Below are 20,266 nucleotides of genomic sequence, written 5' to 3' on the forward strand. Positions count from 1 at the left end.
GCAGTCCAATGACACAACAAACAACCAAATAACTGATATAAAATGCAAATTGTATTTTTACATCAAAATATAACATGCATTCATTATTGCTTGGAATGCTGTCAATTTTTTGCCAAAATGGATCCTTCCAGATTACTTAACGCTGCAATATCTAACTTTTTGGGAGGCCCAACCAAATTCACATAGAAAATTGTGTTATAGATATGCCATTCTCATTGAAAGCAAGTCTCAGAAGCAGTAGAGCTCTTCTATGTGCGCAATTTCTATGTTTCCCATTCTTAAATTTCGTTTTTGCTTCTTTTACTTTCGGTTTTGTACACCAGCTTCAAACAGCTGAAAATACAATATTTTTGGTTATGGAAAATATATTTCACAGCGGTTTAGATGGTACAATGATTCTCTACACTATACTTGCTTGTTTTGTCACAAACTGAAATTAGGCGAACTATTCTAATTTTAGCAACCAGGAATTGGCCGAGCGATTTCTGCATAGTGCATATTTAAAAATGGTATTTTCTTTTGATTACTTGAATTATTTTTGTTCATGGGTGTCCCAAGATTAACAGAGGCAGGAGGGCCAGTCAGTTCCAAAATGGACAGTATGATTGGAAGTAGTACAGTTCAGGCATTGTAAAAAGGACAGGTGTATTTCCCATCTCACAACGGAAGCATGGACTACAATAAAAAAAAATGCCATGAGATTGTTTGAGGAGAGTGCACAACAACAAAAAAACTGATCACGGCAACTGGTTTGATACATTCACCTCTGAAGGTAAATAATGTACTTACATTCAGTAATCTTGCTCTGATTTGTCATCCTGAGGGTCCCAGAGATAAAATGTAGCATAGTTTTGTTTGATAAAATCAATTTTTATATTCAAACGTAGGAACTGGGTTCAACAGTTTGAACCCTTGCCGTCTCTGGCTCCACACCCACCCCGCCCGGCCATCTAGATGTGTGAAAGTTAGTGTATAAGCTAATGGTCCATCATGTATGACATTCCTGGGAGTGTGTAAACTTACATTTTGTATTAGCATATCATTTTTGTATGTTCTCTATAGTTATGTACTTGAAAATGTATCAATTGACCAATTCAGCACATTTGGGCAGACTTGATACAAAATAGTCCAGTATTGCAATGCTTCACTGGATCAATCTGAAACTTTGCACACACACTGCTGCCATCTAGTGGCCAAAATCTAAATTGCGCCTAAACTGCAATATTATATTGTAGCCTTTCTCTTGCATTTAAAAGATGATTGAACATGTTTTTTTGTTTGCGTTATCTTTTACCAGATCTAATGTGTTATATTCTCCTACATTAATTTCACATTTCCACAAACTTCAAAGTGTTGTTTCCTTTCAAATGGTATCAAGAATATGCATATCTTTGCTTCAGGTCCTGAGCTACAGGCAGTTAGATTTGGGTATGTCATTGGAAAAAAAGGGTCCGATCCTTAAGAGGTTAATGTTAATAAAAATATCCATTCAAATAAAACAGTATAATTGTGAGATACCATTACCAAGTCACAGTGTGTGTGTGTGTGTGTCAGTCCAGTATCAGATTCAGAGCTGTCAAGTTATGTAGCCATCAAGTGTAGCCCCATATCATTGCATCAAAGTACACTGAACAAAAATATAAACACAACATGTAAAGGGTTGGTCCCATGACCCCCCAAAAAATCTGACATTTTCCATACGCACAAAAAAGCGTATCTCTCTCAAATTGGTTTACATCCCTGTTAGTAAGCATTTCTCCTTTGCCAAGATAATCCATCCACCTGACAGGTGTGGCATATCAAGAAGATGATTAAACCACATGATCATTACACAGGTCCCGTGTGGCTCAGTTGGTAGAGCATGGCGCTTGCAATGCCAGACTTGTGGCGATCGTTTCTGAGATCATTTTTTCAGCTCATGAAACATGGGACCAACACTTTACATGTTGCGTTTATATTTTTGTTCAGTGTAACACAACAATACCTGTTGTGATGGTTGGCCTGAATCTCTTCCTCCGAGTTCTCTTTAAACTGCTTCTATGGAGGAGTCCTATCTTCCTGGTTAAATATGCATTGGGGGAGGGGAGTGAATCAGCAACTTCCAAATAGGGCTATGGGACAAAGGCCTTGGATACATACACTTTGTGAATGGGGAACATGAACAACTGAAGGACAATCCAAGGCAATAGATATCCAGCAGAGATTTTCCAACTGATTTTTAAACCATAGCCAAAACCATTCTGGATTTCCTGTTTTCAGAGTAGACCACAACATGGCACCGTATAAATCACATGTACAACCACACACACTGTCTTCGGGCAGAATAGGATGAGTAAAGAATACATGTACAAAGTAGGCAGAAATGATGAGGTACCCTCAGAATAGCAGAGTAGCTGGGTGTAGAGAGTCGACGGAGACACAGGTACTGGGCTTCTTTGGTCCAGTAAAACCGATCCCAGGAGCAGCTGGACCTGAACAGATCAGTGTTGGACTGGTCAGTACTGGGTGTGTCCCTGTTGGGAGAGACAGCAGGGCTTTAGTTAACCATTACTCAACATTAGGAATAGAGTTCAACTTTGTATAAGGGATTGTAATTGGTAACCTATGTAAACTGTATCTCAGCTGAAAAGAGTAGAAACAGTCTGAAATTAATTTAATTCCACATTAGAGAATTAAAATGCTGAGGGCCATTGAAGTGAAACAGTAAACGGTGAGAGGTTTTGGTTCAAACGCCAATCCTTAACGGTCCACTGCATAGTAAACAATGCCTGGCCCTGGTCACAACCATACACACAAACAAACACAAACACACGCAAAAGGGACAGGTGTGCGCGAACACACACACACACACACACACACACACACACTTAAGGCCTCAATGCAGCTGTAATCTGTTGCACTTAAGCCAAACATTTGCTCTGCAGCCATTTGACCTCATGTCAGAACAGGAATAAATAAATAAATAAATAAGTGATTGACCTTGCTGTGATCTTTGACCAAATGCTCAGCTTGTGTTGTTTGACTTTACCTTTCCAACGAACTCCCCAATCCCATACCCTAGCCATGTTTAGCTGTGCAGGGAAGCGATAGACAAGCTTCTGTCAGCATAAGACCCACACGATTAGAAAATCTCCAAACTGAGAATACGTTCATGTCCAAACTGGAATTCATGTACCTTGGGAGAATGACTAAGAGCAATGCTGTGTATACTGAATAATTCATCCACAACACAAACCTCTCAGTGGGTGAGCGGTCACAAATACAGTGGGGGAAAAAAGTATTTAGTCAGCCACCAATTGTGCAAGTTCTCCCACTTAAAAAGATGAGAGAGGCCTGTAATTTTCATCATAGGTACACGTCAACTATGACAGACAAATTGAGATTTTTTTTCTCCAGAAAATCACATTGTAGGATTTTTTATGAATTTATTTGCAAATTATGGTGGAAAATAAGTATTTGGTCAATAACAAAAGTTTCTCAATACTTTGTTATATACCATTTGTTGGCAATGACACAGGTCAAACGTTTTCTGTAAGTCTTCACAAGGTTTTCACACTGTTGCTGGTATTTTGGCCCATTCCTCCATGCAGAGCTCCTCTAGAGCAGTGATGTTTTGGGGCTGTCGCTGGGCAACACAGACTTTCAACTCCCTCCAAAGATTTTCTATGGGGTTGAGATCTGGAGACTGGCTAGGCCACTCCAGGACCTTGAAATGCTTCTTACGAAGCCACTCCTTCGTTGCCCGGGCGGTGTGTTTGGGATCATTGTCATGCTGAAAGACCCAGCCACATTTCATCTTCAATGCCCTTGCTGAAGGAAGGAGGTTTTCACTCAAAATCTCACGATACATGGCCCCATTCATTCTTTCCTTTACACGGATCAGTCGTCCTGGTCCCTTTGCAGAAAAACATCCCCAAAGCATGATGTTTCCACCCCCATGCTTCACAGTAGGTATGGTGTTCTTTGGATGCAACTCAGCATTCTTTGTCCTCCAAACACAACGAGTTGAGTTTTTACCAAAAAGTTATATTTTGGTTTCATCTGACAATATGACATTCTCCCAATCCTCTTCTGGATCATCCAAATGCACTCTAGCAAACTTCAGACGGGCCTGGACATGTACTGGCTTAAGCAGGGGGACACGTCTGGCACTGCAGGATTTGAGTCCCTGGCGGCGTAGTGTGTTACTGATGGTAGGCTTTGTTACTTTGGTCCCAGCTCTCTGCAGGTCATTCACTAGGTCCCCCCGTGTGGTTCTGGGATTTTTGCTCACCGTTCTTGTGATCATTTTGACCCCACGGGGTGAGATCTTGCGTGGAGCCCCAGATCGAGGGAGATTATCAGTGGTCTTGTATGTCTTCCATTTCCTAATAATTGCTCCCACAGTTGATTTCTTCAAACCAAGCTGCTTACCTATTGCAGATTCAGTCTTCCCAGCCTGGTGCAGGTCTACAATTTTGTTTCTGGTGTCCTTTGACAGCTCTTTGGTCTTGGCCATAGTGGAGTTTGGAGTGTGACTGTTTGAGGTTGTGGACAGGTGTCTTTTATACTGATAACAAGTTCAAACAGGTGCCATTAATACAGGTAACGAGTGGAGGACAGAGGAGCCTCTTAAAGAAGAAGTTACAGGTCTGTGAGAGCCAGAAATCTTGCTTGTTTGTTATTGACCAAATACTTATTTTCCACCATCATTTGCAAATAAATTCATTAAAAATCCTACAATGTGATTTTCTGGAGAAAAAAAAATCTAATTTTGTCTGTCATAGTTGACGTGTACCTATGATGAAAATTACAGGCCTCCCTCATCTTTTTAAGTGGGAGAACTTGCACAATTGGTGGCTGACTAAATACTTTTTTCCCCCACTGTATAAACACGCAAACACAAAAACCTTCCTTGACAACTTAGTAAATTATATTTGCAACCATATTTACAGTAGTGTCCATGGACTAAAGAATGGTTCCATAGTGGATCTGATAATGGATCCAGTGAGTGACTGTGTGCCGGACTGGTCCAGCTAAGGAGAGCCATGCTACTCACAGGAAGGATCTCTGCTACATTCATTCATCTGCTGTGCTCCTATAGCAGAGTCACAATCAAAGTGCAGCATCTATGACCTGAGCAGTAACTAATGACAACAGACATGCTCATGCTGTAGCATGTAGGCTAGTACCATCTGGTGAGCAAAGCAGAAATATACATTACAAATCATGGTTGTGATTCGCTTAGCGACATTTGCAAAATGTTGACACGCATTTTGAATACTTGTGCAAAGGATTAAAATATTGTAGAGGTACAGTAGATGCTTGTACTTGAATACACCAAACGCTACATACAGACAGTTGACAAACATTCATTTCATGCATACAAGCTCATATGCACACCTCTGCTTAACTCACCCTGGGGGTCTCCATAGTTTCCTCCCAGGTGGTAGGAGCTCTCGTTTGTTGAGGGGGACGATCCCCATGGCCGCCTGCATGATGGTAATGAACTTCTTAAACTTCATATTTGAGCCCTCAGCTGTTTCTCCACTTACAACTGCATTATATTCACTCCATGCTACTCACAACGGCTCCACTAACATCTCACTTCCCTCCGCAATATTCTAAAAAGGCAGCCCTGACTTCCAACCCTGTCTGCCACCACTGTGCTCACTGCCATCACACACACACACACTATACTGAACCCACTGAGCCCTGCCCACTTGCTACTACGTTCGCGATCACGAGCCCTGTGTCCCCTACCGTCGGCTCTGAAATGTTTTTTCCCCTCAGAGAAACGAAAATGGACAACAGCCATGCTATGGGCAGTGGGCAGGCCCAGAGGGGATAGATGACAGCGCGTCACTCTTACATAATTCTGGAGATCTCTAAACATTACACTAATGAAAACTCCATCTAGCACACCATTCACTTCTTCATTCACATCCCCTGTCACCCACTGACAGCATGCAGCCATGTCCTGTGAGGGAAATAAATAAATGCAGCTGGGGAGCTGCCAGCCAATACAAACCTCTGGACAGGAATTATATTCCAGCAGTTTGCACATCTGGATTACTGCTCTCTGGATGGCAGGGCCATGAGAGCAGGAGATTTCACTGCCAAAGAGCAGGGCACATAAATCCCTGAGCACTCGAAGGGCCCCAAACCAGCAGCAAGCCCATAAATTACAGCCTCTATTTATACCGAGTTAGGTAACAAAAACACTACAGAATGAAATACTTAATGACAATGCATTGTGCATCATCCAGGCAGCAGGCACAGCCTAAAGGGCATAGGGGACAAAGAGCATGTAGGATGCTTCCACTGTGCGGACTAATGACTAGAATTCTAATCTAAAACCCTCACTATCTCCCAGAACAACATCTTCATAAATAAGGCATGGTCCCATAGAATCAAATACTTTATAGTAATCTCAAATACATTTCTAGTATTAATCCATGTAATCAGTGGCACATGCGCACAAGTGTCTCACTTCTCTTGCCAAGCGTGGATGTCAGCAGAACAAAAGCATTAATCCTGTGACTGTAAATCTCACCAGCTGGACCCGTGTCACGGCACATTACCACACACACACACACATACACACACACAACCCTCCACCATGCTGTCCCAAATATCACAATATGTGTTCTACATGATGTAATCACTGAATTCAACATTAAAGTGGTTTAAGATAAGCCTTTATGGACATTTGAAAAGCAGTGACACCACAACAGGGGGACTGAGAATAAGAATATGTTTTACATCAAATAACATTTCCCTGAAATCAAAACAGCTAATCTCCTCAGCTGCAAAGTGATGCAATTTGACCAGAGCATTGTGATGCAAAGTCTCGTGGTGATGGGTGTTTGGGTTGCTACATTTATTTATACTAGTTAGCATTTTAGTCACAGCACCTATTCTGCATGTTTAAAAAAATAACAATGAGATGAATGAATATCAGAAGCCAGCAAAGTACTCAAACCAACCTCAATATAAAAAAAGATCATCTGTTTGGACCCCAGGAAGAGTAGCGGCTGCCTTGGCAGCAGCTAATGGGGATCATTATAAAATACTAAATACCCACATCTGAATGCCTACCACAAGTGTGAGTGCCACATGCTCAGATAAGAGAAAAGGATAAAAGATGCTTCAAAATGGATGCAAAATTAACATGGATGAATGCGGATTTTGGTTCTAAACAAAATATCTAGACTGTCTGTGAGTGGGATAATCCAAATGCAGTGGACAAAAATAATATCCCTTAACTGAGTACCTTCTATACTATTAGTGGTTTCTAAAATCGGTAGCCAGTCTGTTTGCGAGTTGTTTTTATGTCATGTTTTGGTTGTCTTTATGGCTTTACATAAGCAGTCGGTTTCATTGCAACACTGTCTCTCACCAATCACCACTTGCAGTATTGTTGTATTTTGATCAAAACGGCTTTCACTTGATTATGCAATGTCCCTCTGGAATGCATACAGTATGCCAGACGGAGAGCCATGTCACTCACAAATAAGTTCAATACATTTAATATAGTTGAATTCCGTTTTAATATCTGAATTCCATGATTTCATCTGCTTTCGCTGCAACGCAGATTTTCTAGGGCCCTAGTCCAATGCAGGTGTTTAAAATCTCAATATCAAAATAATTTCTGGTAACAATTAAGTACCTTACTGTGATAGTTTGAACAGTTTAATTTAAAACAAACTTCTTAGCAAAGAGCAATTTCTCAAGCAAGAATTTTGCTAGGACTGTCTGGGAGTGGTCTGAGTGGGGAAGGGAAAACTGAAAACTAGCTGTTATTGACAGGTTTAGAAATACTTTTTCTTATTGGTCTATTATCTAATTTAGCAGGCAGGCCAAAATTCCATCCCACCAAAACAGGCTGAAATTTCAGGCGGTCTTTCAAACACTTCTTACACTAAAAGGGCATTATCATTTTCACAATATTATTCCAACCTCAGTGTGGAAATACACTGAACAAAAATAAACACAACATGCAACAATTTCAGAGATTTTACAGAGTTATGGTTCATATAAGGAAATCAGTCAATTGAAATAAATTCTTTAGGCCCTAATCTATGGATTTCACATGACTGGGAATACAGATATGCATCTGTTGGTCAGAGATACCGTACCTTTAAAAAAAAAAAAGTAGGGGCAAGAGTGTGCAAAGCTGTCATCAAGGCAAGGGGTGGCTATTTGAAGAATCTCAAATATAAAATATATTTTGATTTGTTTACCACTATTTTGGTTACTACATGATTCCATGTGTTATTTCATAGTTCGGATGTCTTCACTATTATTCTACAATGTAGAAAATAGTAAAAATAAAGAAAAACCTTGAAATGAGTAGTTGTGTCCAAACTTTTGACTGGTAGTGTGTATATACAGTTGAAGAAGTCGGAAGTTTATATACACTTAGGTTGGAGTCATTAAAACTAGTTTCAACCACTCCACAAATTTCTTGTTAACAAACTATAGTTTTGGCAAGTCGGTTAGGACATCTACTTTGTGCATGACACAAGTAATTTTTCCAACAATTGTTTACAGACAGATTATTTCACTTATAATTCACTGTATCACAATTCCAGTGGGTCAGAAGTTTACATACGCTAAGTTGACTGTGCCTTTAAACAGCTTGGAAAATTCCAGAAAATGATGTCATGGCTTTAGAAGCTTCTGAAAGGCTAATTGACATCATTTGAGTCAATTGGAGGTGTACCTGTGGATGTATTTCAAGGCCTACCTTCAAACTCCGTGCCTCTTTGCTTGACATCATGGGAAAATCAAAATGAAATCAGACAAGACCTCAGCAAAAAATGTGTAGACCTCCACAAGTCTGGTTCATCCTTGGGAGCAATTTCCAAACACCTGAAGGTACCACGTTCATCTGTACAAACAATAGTACGTAAATATAAACACCATGGGACCACGCAGCCGTCATACCGCTCAGGAAGGAGACGCGTTCTGTCTCCTAGAGATGAACGTACTTTGGTGCGAAAAGTGCAAATCAATCCCAGAACAACAGCAAAGGACCTTGTGAAGATGCTGGAGGAAACAGGTACAAAAGTAGCTACATCCACAGTAAAACGAGTCCTATGTCGACATAACCTGAAAGGCCGCTCAGCAAGGAAGAAGCCACTGCTCCAAACCCGCCATAAAAAAGCCAGAGTATGGTTTGCAACTGCACATGGGGACAAAGATTGTACTTTTTGGAGAAATGTCCTCTGGTCTGATTAAACAAAAATAGAGCTGTTTGGCCATAATGACCATTGTTATGTTTGGAGGAAAAAGCGGATGGCTTGCAAGCCGAAGAACACCATCCCAACCGTGGGGGTGGCAGCATCATGCTGTGGGGGTGCTTTGCTGCAGGAGGGACTGGTGCACTTTTACAAAATAGATGGCATCATGAGGAAGGAAAATTATGTGGATATATTGAAGCAACATCTCAAGACATCAGTCAGGAAGTTAAAGATTGTCCATTTGGAAGACCATTTGTGACCAATGACCCCAAGCATACTTCCATTGTTGTGGCAAAATGGGCGGCAGGTAGCTTAGTGGGTAAGAGCGTTGTGCCAGTAACCGAAAGGTTGCTGGTTCTAATCCCTGAGCCGACTAGGTGAAAAGTCTGTCGATGTGCCCTTAAGCAAGGCACTTAACCCTAATTGCTCATGTAAGTCGCTCTGGATAAGAGAGTCTGCTAAATGACTAAAATGTAAATGTTAAAGGACAACAAAGTCAAGGTATTGGAGTAGCCATCACAAAGCCCTGACCTCAATTCTATAGAATATTTGTGTGCAGAACTGAAAAAGTGTGTGCTATATATTACACAGTTGAAGTTTACATACACCTTAGCCAAATACATTTAAACTCAGTTTTTCACAATTCCTGACATTTAATCCTAGTAAAAATTCCCTGTCTTAGGTCAGTTAGGATCACCACTTTATTTTAAGAATGTGAAACGTCAGAATAATAGTAGAGAGAATTATTTATTTCAGCTTTTATTTCTTTCATCACATTCCCAGTGGCTCAGAAGTTTACATATACTCAATTAGTATTTGGTAGCATTGCCTTTAAATTGTTTAACTTGGGTCAAACGTTTTGGGTAGCCTTCCACAAGCTTCCCACAATAAGTTGGGTGAATTTTGGCCCACTGAGTCAGGTTTGTAGGCCTCCTTGCTCGCACACGCTTTTTCAGTTCTGCCCACAAATGTTCTATCGGATTGAGGTCAGGGCTTTGTGATGGCCACTCCAATACCTTGACTTTGTTGTCCTTAAGCCATTTTGCCACAACTTTGGAAGTGTGCTTGGGGTCATTGTCCATTTGGAAGACCCATTTGCGACCAAGCTTTAACTTCCTGACTGATGTCTTGAGATGTTGCTTCAATATATCCACATAATTTTCCTTCCTCATGATGCCATCTATTTTGTAAAAGTGCACCAGTCCCTCCTGCAGCAAAGCACCCCCACAGCATGATGCTGCCACCTCCATGCTTCACGTTGGGATGGTGTTCTTCGGCTTGCAAGCTGCCCCCGTTTTCCTCCAAACATAACGATGGTTATTATGGCCAAACAGTTCTATTTTTGTTTCATCAGACCAGAGGACATTTCTCCAAAAAGTATGATCTTTGTCCCCATGTGCAGTTGCAAACCATAGTCTGTCTTTTTTAATGGCGGTTTTGGAGCAGTGGCTTCTTCCTTGCTGAGCGGCCTTTCAGGTTATGTCGACATAGGACTCGTTTTACTGTGGATATAGATACTTTTGTACCTGTTTCCTCCAGCATCTTCACAAGGTCCTTTGCTGTTGTTCTGGGAATTATTTGCACCAAAGTACATTAATCTCTAGGAGACAGAACGCGTCTCCTTCCTGAGCGGTATGATGGCTGCGTGGTCCCATGGTGTTTATACTTGCATATTATTGTTTGTACAGATGAACGTGGTACCTTCAGGCATTTGGAAATTGCTCCCAAGGATGAACACGACTTGTGGAGGTCTACAATTTTTTGTCTGAGGTCTTGGCTGATTTCTTTTAATTTTCCCATGATGTCAAGCAAAGAGGCACTGAGTTTGAAGGTAGGCCTTGGAATACATCCACAGGTACACCTCCAATTGACTCAAATGATGTCAATTAGCCTATCAGAAGCTTCTAAAGCCATGACATCATTTTCTGGAATTTTCCAAGCTGTTTACATACACTAAGTTGACTGTGCCTTTAAACGTCTGACCCACTGGAATTGTGATACAGTGAATTATAAGTGAAATAATCTGTCTAAACAATTACTTGTGTCATGCACAAAGTAGATGTCCTAACCGACTTGCCAAAACTATAGTTTGTTAACAAGACATTTGTGGAGTGGTTGAAAAACTAGTTTTAATAACTCCAACCTAAGTGTATGTAAACTTCCGACTTAGTCTGTCTGTCTTATATACATCTCTCTCTCTCAACTGGGTGATTCGAGTCCTGAATGCTGATTGGTTGAAAGCCGTGGTAGATCAGACCGTATACCACGGGTATGACAAAATATTTATTTGTAATGACGTTTGTAACCAGTTTATAATAGCAATAAGGCACCTCGGGTGTTTGTGGTATTTGGCCAATATACCACGGCTAAGGGCTGTATCCAGGCACTCCTCGTTGCGTCGTGCATAAGAACAGCACTTAGCCGTCGGGGTCCCAACTTACTGTTGCAAGTTAGAATAGTTGAATACACAAGGTGCCATTTCTAAATTTGGTTGTGTATCAGCAGTTTTGCATCCCCTCGTGATGAATTCAGATTGTGGCCCCCACTGCTACTTTCTTTTTTGTCTAGAAATCAAAATAGGGAGCCAACTAAAGGAGTTAACCCTCCACATCTATCAATACCACTGGAGCACTGGACCAGCAAAGGTGAAACACCTTCCCACTAACAAGTTGGTAATCAGCACAGGTGACACTAAATCGGTGCACCCTACGTGCTAAAGTCAAACCTCAAAACATAAATGGAAAAACCAAAACCTGTAACACCCACCCCAATCAATGTTGCCCATCCCTGCTTTAGTGGGGATAGGCAATTACTGCTATTTGACAACACCATGAGAGTAATGACCTTTGACTTTTATTATGTCTGAATGAAAAATTACAAATTTTTCTCCCCAATTTCGTAGTTACAGTCTAGTCCCATCGCTGCAACTCCCGTTCGGACTCGTGAGAGGCGAAGGTCGAAAACCATGCGTCCCTTGAAACACGACCCTGCCAAGCCGCACTGCTTCTTGACACACTGCTCACTTAACCCGGAAGTCAGCCACACCAATGTGTCGGAGGAAACACTGTACAACTGGCGACCGTATCAGCGTGCATGCGCCTGGCCCACCACAGGAGTCGCTAGAGCACGATGGGACAAGGACATCCCGGCCAGCCAAACCCTCCCCTAACCCGGACGACGCTGGGCCAATTGTGCGTCGTCTCCCGGTCGGGGCCGGCTGCGACACAGCCCGGGATCGAGCCCGGATCTGTCGTGACGCCTCAAGCACCGCAGGACCCTAATCCAACCTTTTTCAGTGAAAGTACATGGAGGTGTGTTAAATTGATGATCAAGAACTTGCAATTTGGTAATATATTATTATATTCGTAACCGCTGTTGAATTTTGTATGACATCAGTAACCTCGTCAAGGAAGCATCATGCAAAAAATATAAAATGGCATTCTCCACTTAGATCATGAGTAACAAATTAAACCAAGCAGTTGGATGGTTTAACAATCTGCCTCTGGTGTCCAAATGTACCTGTTGTACAAATTATGCGATTGGATGGCGAAATACGGGGGAGCTCAGTTCCCCTGAATGAGATGTTAGCTCCCCTAAATAATTAATAATAAATTTGATTCATCCGTTGATTCAGCATGGTTTGCTTTTGTCAGTCAGCTGTTTAGAGTGCTCATTGCTTAGTTTTTCAGGTGCGCCCGGGTACTGGTGTTCTAATTGCCATACGTGGCCAGAAGTAGTAGACCATTTATTTAGCTTTATTCTTTTCTATCAATATTTGTTTTCTTTCCTGGATTACCTGATGATGGTCGACAATGTCACTTGACAACTAGCCTACAGCTAGACACCAATGCCCAGCCAATCCAACAAGTATACGTTAAATGACAATAGGCTTATAGTGGACTCAGAAGCATTCGATTTTGCAATGGCATAGGCATACATTATTTTGGATTTGTGTGCCCATGAGAACTGTTTTCACGGCGAAACATAATGAAATGTAGGCATAGTTATTACACTTACAGTGCATTTTCCCAAAATCAACAAGATCCATGATTTCAAATCAAATCAAATTTTATTGGTCACATGCGCCGAATACAACAGGTGCAGACATTACAGTGAAATGCTTACTTACAGCCCTTAACCAACAGTGCATTTATAAAAAATAAAAAAAGTAAAACAACAAAAAAAGTGTTGAGAAAAAAAGAGCAGAAGTAAAATAAAATAACAGTAGGGAGGCTATATATACAGGGGGGTACCGGTGCAGAGTCAATGTGCGGGGGCACCGGCTAGTTGAGGTAGTTGAAGTAATATGTACATGTGGGTAGAGTTAAAGTGACTATGCATAAATCATTAACAGAGTAGCAGCAGCGTAAATAGGATGGGGTGGGGGGGGCAGTGCAAATAGTCCGGGTAGCCATGATTAGCTGTTCAGGAGTCTTATGGCTTGGGGGTAGAAGCTGTTGAGAAGTCTTTTGGACCTAGACTTGGCACTCCGGTACCGCTTGCCGTGCGGTAGCAGAGAGAACAGTCTATGACTAGGGTGGCTGGAATCTTTGACAATTTTGAGGGCCTTCCTCTGACACCGCCTGGTATAGAGGTCCTGGATGGCAGGAAGCTTGGCCCCAGTGATGTACTGGGCCGTACGCACTACCCTCTGTAGTGCCTTGCGGTCGGAGGCCAAGCAGTTGCCACACCAGGCGGTGATGCAACCGGTCAGGATGTTCTCGATAGTGCAGCTGTATAATTTTTTGAGGGTTTAATTTGTACAGGGTTTAAGTTCAATGTTTTAATTCAATTGTTAAATGCTTAATAAGGACAAATAAACACTGATAATGCAGTGGAGGCAGAAATGGAGAGAGAAGAGAAAACAGCCCTTGCCTTAGTCTAAGAAAAGTGAGGAGAGAGAAAACCCCAACTTAATTAGGTCTATAATCAATAGCCTAACTGTTAAAATGTGCCTAGCTTTATAAATCATCCATATATACAGTGCATTCGGAAAGTATTCAGAACCCTTGACTTTCCACTTTGTTACGTTACAGCCTTACTCTAAAATAGAATAACATTGTTTACCTCAATCTACACACAATAACCCATATTGACAAAGCGAAAACAGGTTATAGACATTTTTGCAAATGTATTAAATAAAAAACAGAAATACCTTATTTACATAAATATTCAGACCCTTTGCTATGAGACTCAAAATTGAGCTCAGGTGCATCCTGTTTCCATTGATCATCCTTGAGATGTTTCCCACACACACACACACACACGTAGGAACAGTGCATGTCAGAGCAAAAACCAAGCCTTGAGGTCGAAGGAATTGTCCGTAGAGCTCCGAGATAGGATTGTGTCGAGGCACAGATCTGGGGAAGGGTACCAAAAGATTCCTGCAGCATTGAAGGTCCCCAAGAACACAGTGGCCTCCATCATTCTTAAATGGAAGATGTTTGGAACCACCAAGACACTTCCTAGAGCTGGCCGCCTGGCCAAACTGAGCAACTGGGGGAGAAGGACCTTGGTCAGGGAGGTGACAAAGAACCCGATGGTCACTCTGACAGAGCTCCAGAGTTCCTCTGTGGAGATTTGAGAACTTTCCAGAAGGACAACCATCTCTGCAGCACTACATCAAATCAGTCCTTTATGGTAGAGTGGCCAGACGAAGCCACTCCTCAGTAAAATAAACATGACAGCCGGCTTGGAGTTTGCCAAAAGGTGCCTAAAGACTCGCAGACCATGAGAAACAAGATTCTCTGGTCTGATGAAACCAAGTTTTAACTCTTAGGCCTGAATGCCAAGCGTCACGTCTGGAGGAAACCTGGCACCATCCCTACGGTGAAGCATGGTGGTGGCAGCATCATGCTGTGGGGATGCTTTTCAGCGGCAGGGTCTGGGAGACTAGTCAGGATTTAGAGAAAGATGAACGGAGAAAAGTACAGAGAGATCCATGTTGTAAACCTGATCCAGAAAGCTCAGGACCTCAGAATGGGGCGAAGGTTCACCTTCCAACAGGACAACGACCCTAAGCACAAAGCCAAGACAACGCAGGAGTGGCTTCGGGACAAGTCTCAATGTCCTTGAGTGGCCCAGCCAGAGCCCGGACTTGAACCCGATCTAACATCTCTGGAGAGACCTGAAAATAGCTGTGCAGCGACGCTCCCCATCCAACCTGACAGAGCTTGAGATGATCTGAAATGGGAGAAACTCCTCAAATACAGGTGTGCCAAGCTTGTTGCATCATACCTAAGACTCGAGGCTGTAATCGCTGCCAAAGGTGCTTCAACAAAGTATTGAGTGAAGGGTCTGAATACTTATGTAAATGCAGACATTTCTAAAAACCTATATTTGCTTTGTCATTATGGGGTATTGTATGGTATTTTTTGTATTTTATTAGGATCCCCATTAGCTGTTGCAAAAGCAGTCGCTACTCTTCCTGGGGTCCACACAAAACCTGAAATAATACATAACATTAATAGACAAGAACAGCTCAAGGACAGAACTACATTTAAAAAATGTAAAGGCACATGTAGCCTACATATCAATACATACACACAAACTATCTAGGTCAAATAGGGGAGAGGCGTTGTGCCATGAGGTGTTGCTTTATCTGTTTTTTGAAACCAGGTTTGCTGTTTATTTGAGCAATATGAGATGGAACGGAGTTCCATGTAATAATGGCTCTATATAATAGTGTACGCTTTCTTGAATTTAGGGACTGTGAAAAGACCCCTGGTGGCATGTCTGGTGGAGTAAGTGTGTGTCAGAGCTGTGTGTGTAAGTTGACTATGCAAACAATTTGGGATTTTCAACACAATGTTCCTTATAAAAAGAAGAAGTGATGCAGTCAGTCTCTCCTCAACTCTTAGCCAAGAGAGACTGGCATGCATAGTATTTATATCAGTGTGCTAGCTGTGCCACTAGAGTGAGTTACTAAAATGTAAATGTGGTTTAGGTATAAAAGTAATAACCCCTTGTTTCAGAAAGGCACGTAGTTCTCCCTTCTTTATAGCCTCTTTAAAAAGGTTTCAAGTAAGAATTGTGCTATTTCTTCAGAGAAGGTTTTGTAAAATTTAGAGGTTAACCCATCACAACCTGGAGACTTGTTATTTTTTAATTGAGCAACCCCATATTGGATGTCCATAATGGATAAATCTTCACAACAAGACCGATTGAATTCTTCACTAACAGAGTTAACATTCTCTATAGAATCAAGGCAATCCTTAGAGTCACTCAAACTTATCTAAGGAGTAAAGATTCTCACAAAACTTAGAGGTAAAGTCTGATAACAACTCTCTATCCTCAGAGGTTACCCCATTAATCTTAAGTTTCCGAAGTGTGTGGAGTTCCCCTCTCCTCCTAATTAAAAAAGTATTTACTGTTCTATTTGCCTTTTTCAAGCCATTGTTTTCTGGATCTTATGAAGGCTCCTCTAGCCTTTTCCTCATAAAATTGTATCTAGTTGATTCTGTAAATCATTCAATTTAGCTTTTTCATTAAGATCAAGATGCTCAATCTCTGTGATATCAATTTTCTTAGAGAGCTCAGCTACCTCACATCTCCTTCGTAAAGCAAGCCGTTTCCCGTAAGTAATACAGGCTGAGCGGATTTTAAATTTCAGCAGTTCCGAATATTTCCCATATTGTGCATTATAGGTAGCTAAATTCCAGTAAACAGAAATTACGTCTTAATCACTTTTTTTTTATCATCATGCAATAACAGTGAGTTATTAAATTTCCAATAACCACCAGAGTATTTACATTTACATTTTAGTCATTTAGCAGACGCTCTAATCCAGAGCGATTTACAGTTAGTGAGTGATTATTTTTTCTTCTTTTTTTTCATGATTTTTTTTTTCATACTGGCCCCCCGTGGGAATCAAACCCACTACCCTGGCGTTGCAAACGCCATGCTCTACCAACTGAGCTACATCCCTGCCGGCCATTCCCTCCCATACCCTGGACGACGCTGGGCCAATTGTGCGCCGCCCCATGGGTCTCCCGGTCGCGGCCGGCTACGACAGAGCCTGGATTCGAACCAGGATCTCTAGTGGCACAGCTAGCACTGCGATGCAGTGCCTTAGACCACTGCCTTATCATTACTGCACATTCTCACAGTCAGCCATATTACTTTATGATCCGTCAGGACTGCAGGCAGTATTTTTACCTCTACAGTGTTGGGCTCAAGACTTGAGGTTATCACCCACAAGTCAATTCTTGATTGTAGTGAACGATCTCTATTACTCCATGTGTACTGTTTCTCTCCAGGGTTTTTAACTCTCCATATGTCAATTAAGACCTGGCTTTGGCAGAAATTCGCCAATTTGTTCACACCAATGTTAGGCCTATGGGGCAATCTATCAGTCTCATTATAATACACCATGTTAAAATCCTCACCAACTAGATATGACTGGATGGATATTTTCTCATTAGACTTTTAAGAATTCCCTCAATTTCGTCTAGAAGTAAGTTATTTGGAGGACTAGAACACTATCCATACACATTACACAACACAAATAATCTGTCCATGTGGTTGATGACCGCTACTAGCCAATGTCCATTGGTGTCTATTTGAGTAAACCAAAATGTCCCTTTGAAATTGTGTGCTAGAATTGCAACCCCAGCTGAATGATTAGTCCCGTGGGCCAAGAAAATGTCACTGCCCCACTGATTTTCCCAAAAATTATAATCCTCTTTGCATGAATGTGTTTCTTGAACGAATACAAGATCTGCTTTACAGTCAAAACTAGAACGGTCAGTTTGTTGTGGGGAATGGACTACCTTGTAAGCCGGCCGAGCAAATCAACCCGTTCGAATGTATTTTCCGTCGGCGAAAAGGTATGCACCCCTTCCTTGATTTCGGGCCTGTTGGACGAGAGGCCACAACTTTGCCTTTGCTGCCTTGTCTGCTGCAGTCAGGTCCTCACCGAATCTAAATTCTCTCTTTCATAAAGGCGCTTTCCTTTGCTTTCTTCTAAACTGCATCTCTCGTTGTGCGGAAAGCGAACTGGATGATGATCGAGCGGCTGCCGATGGCATCTTGCTTCTTCCCAATACGATGAGCGACATCCACAGCCATATATCCTTCTGGGAAGTCCAAAGCCACACAGTTACAGATGTCACCTACTATGCGCTTCACATTCTCACCCTGGTCCTCGGGGACAACGTAAAGCCGTAGCCCCCACCTTCTCTGGTATCGCTATGCTTCCGACAAGTGCTCTTGCATGTTTGCGATGGTCTTCTCCTGTGCAGTGCATTTATCAGACGTTGCACGTTTAAGCTCTTCTATACTCTCGTATGCATGATTCAGAGAGGTCTTGAGGTCAACGGTTTTTGATGTGTTTTCGCGTATCATTTTCTCCAGACCATCGGCTCTTTCGTTTATCTTTGCAGTGACAGCATCGATTATGTTGACCTTGAGTTCGCGCAAAGACTATTCTTTCTGTGCCATTTTGGTTGCAGGACTATTGGCAGGAGTTTCTGAATCAACCGAATGTCCAGATTCCTCAATTTCTTCTCCTGAGGAGTCAGGTGGCGGTTTCTCTCTGGTGTATGAGTGGTCAGCTTGCAACTGCCTTCTCCTCCCTTTGCTCTTAAGCACTTTTTTTGCCAAGTTTCAGATCAAATTAGCGGTCTACTGAGCGTTGTTCTCTGTTGTGTTTACTATAAACTGGGTTTTGCATTTAAGTACATTTGAGAAGGATGAACGTTACAGTTACTCGGAGCAAGATAACATCGCGTCTGCACTCGCCGCCATCTTCGGAAAAAAACAGGAAAGTGTATGTTGACGGACCTTATGGGCAAAATATTTGGGAAATTTGTTCAGCATGAGGAAAGACACCTACATACAAAGTTTCACGTTGAGGGTTTAAGTAAGACTGCTTATAACAGCGCCACCTATATCAGTGCCATTATTTTTTTTACCAGAGTTACTCATGTCCTCTAGATAATGTGTGCCAAATTATTTAAAAAAAGTTACCAATCTATGCTTGAGTTATTTGACCATGTCAACAACGACAAAAATAATCTGACAATAACAATAGGTTTCACAGCTTTGTTGTGAACCCCTAAAAACTCATAAATAAGTTATACATGATTTAAAGTGGACTTTTGCAAGTCCCATTAAATAGGTTTTGGTTGCCCAAACAGAAAAGCAAGAGTGGATAAATACATCAACTATTAGACATGAACAAATAGAAATGGGAACCAACCAAAGGAGGGATCAACAACATTGAGGCCTCAGAATGTAGGCCAAATCGTAACTTTATTGTAACCGAACAGCACTTCGCTGTGGGCTACAAAGGACAAACACTGAAGCCGCCCAAGCCTCGTCAGTTATAATTGTACTCTATTTTCAGAAGCTTTGTTTTTCTTATGAATTAAAGCACATGAGAAGGCAACTGAATAAGCGCAACAGAGGCTACTGCGAAGAATGGTCAATGCCCAAATAAGGCAAAAGAAGCAAGCCGACAGTAGGCTAGCTAGGTTACAAAAGGACATGTCAGTTTCGATGTTCGACACAAGTTTGACTTACCTAATGGAAGTTCTGGGTATTTGGAAGTTTGCTATGGAAATGCACAATTAAATACCGAATATGATAGTCCACCAACAGAATGTGCGTTTTGAAGTAACAAACTAAGCAATTCGACTTCTATCAAAACTTAACATTTCCTGGTTTCTGCAGGTATGGGCGTGGCCTTTAAACTGCAGGTGAGTCGCACATGCCGTAAACTACCACGTGAGCGTAGGTGGGTGAGTTCAGGGGTGTAAGTCATTACACCAAACAGTTGCAAAACGTTTGCAACGAAAACTAGCGTTTCTATTGGACAGATTCACGTAGGTCCCGCCCTGTTTTGCTGAACCTGACCAATAGAAACGCTAGTTTTCGTGTTTGGAGTAATGATTACACCCTAGTTTCGACCAAGGGCATGAGTCACACCACAAATGTTTACTTATAGCCCACTTTTCGTTAGGATGTCCACGCTCTCCAGTGAATTGTACAGAAACAATGTCAGCTCATGAATATTTGTGAGGTGAGGCAAAGCCTAA

The 20,266-nt window shown here is 41.7% G+C and overlaps 1 protein-coding gene across 2 annotated transcripts in view; it reads right to left on the reverse strand.

Moving 5' to 3' along the window:
- Positions 1-19,918, reverse strand: part of LOC121582523 (tight junction protein ZO-2) — a 54,934-nt gene extending 35,016 nt beyond the window's left edge. The window contains exons 1-2 of one of the 2 annotated variants that reach the window (XM_041898384.2): positions 19,752-19,918; positions 2,375-2,513 (exon numbers count right to left, since the gene is read on the reverse strand). The gene's annotated coding sequence lies outside the window, so the exon portion shown is untranslated. Of the gene's footprint in view, positions 1-2,374; positions 2,514-17,998; positions 18,115-19,751 lie in introns of those variants that run through there. The other variant, XM_041898385.2, reaches the window with a different exon arrangement.
- Positions 19,919-20,266: the final 348 nt, after the last annotated feature.

The sequence above is a fragment of the Coregonus clupeaformis genome, unplaced genomic scaffold, assembly GCF_020615455.1.
Source record: "Coregonus clupeaformis isolate EN_2021a unplaced genomic scaffold, ASM2061545v1 scaf0448, whole genome shotgun sequence".
Classification (NCBI taxonomy): domain Eukaryota; kingdom Metazoa; phylum Chordata; class Actinopteri; order Salmoniformes; family Salmonidae; genus Coregonus; species Coregonus clupeaformis.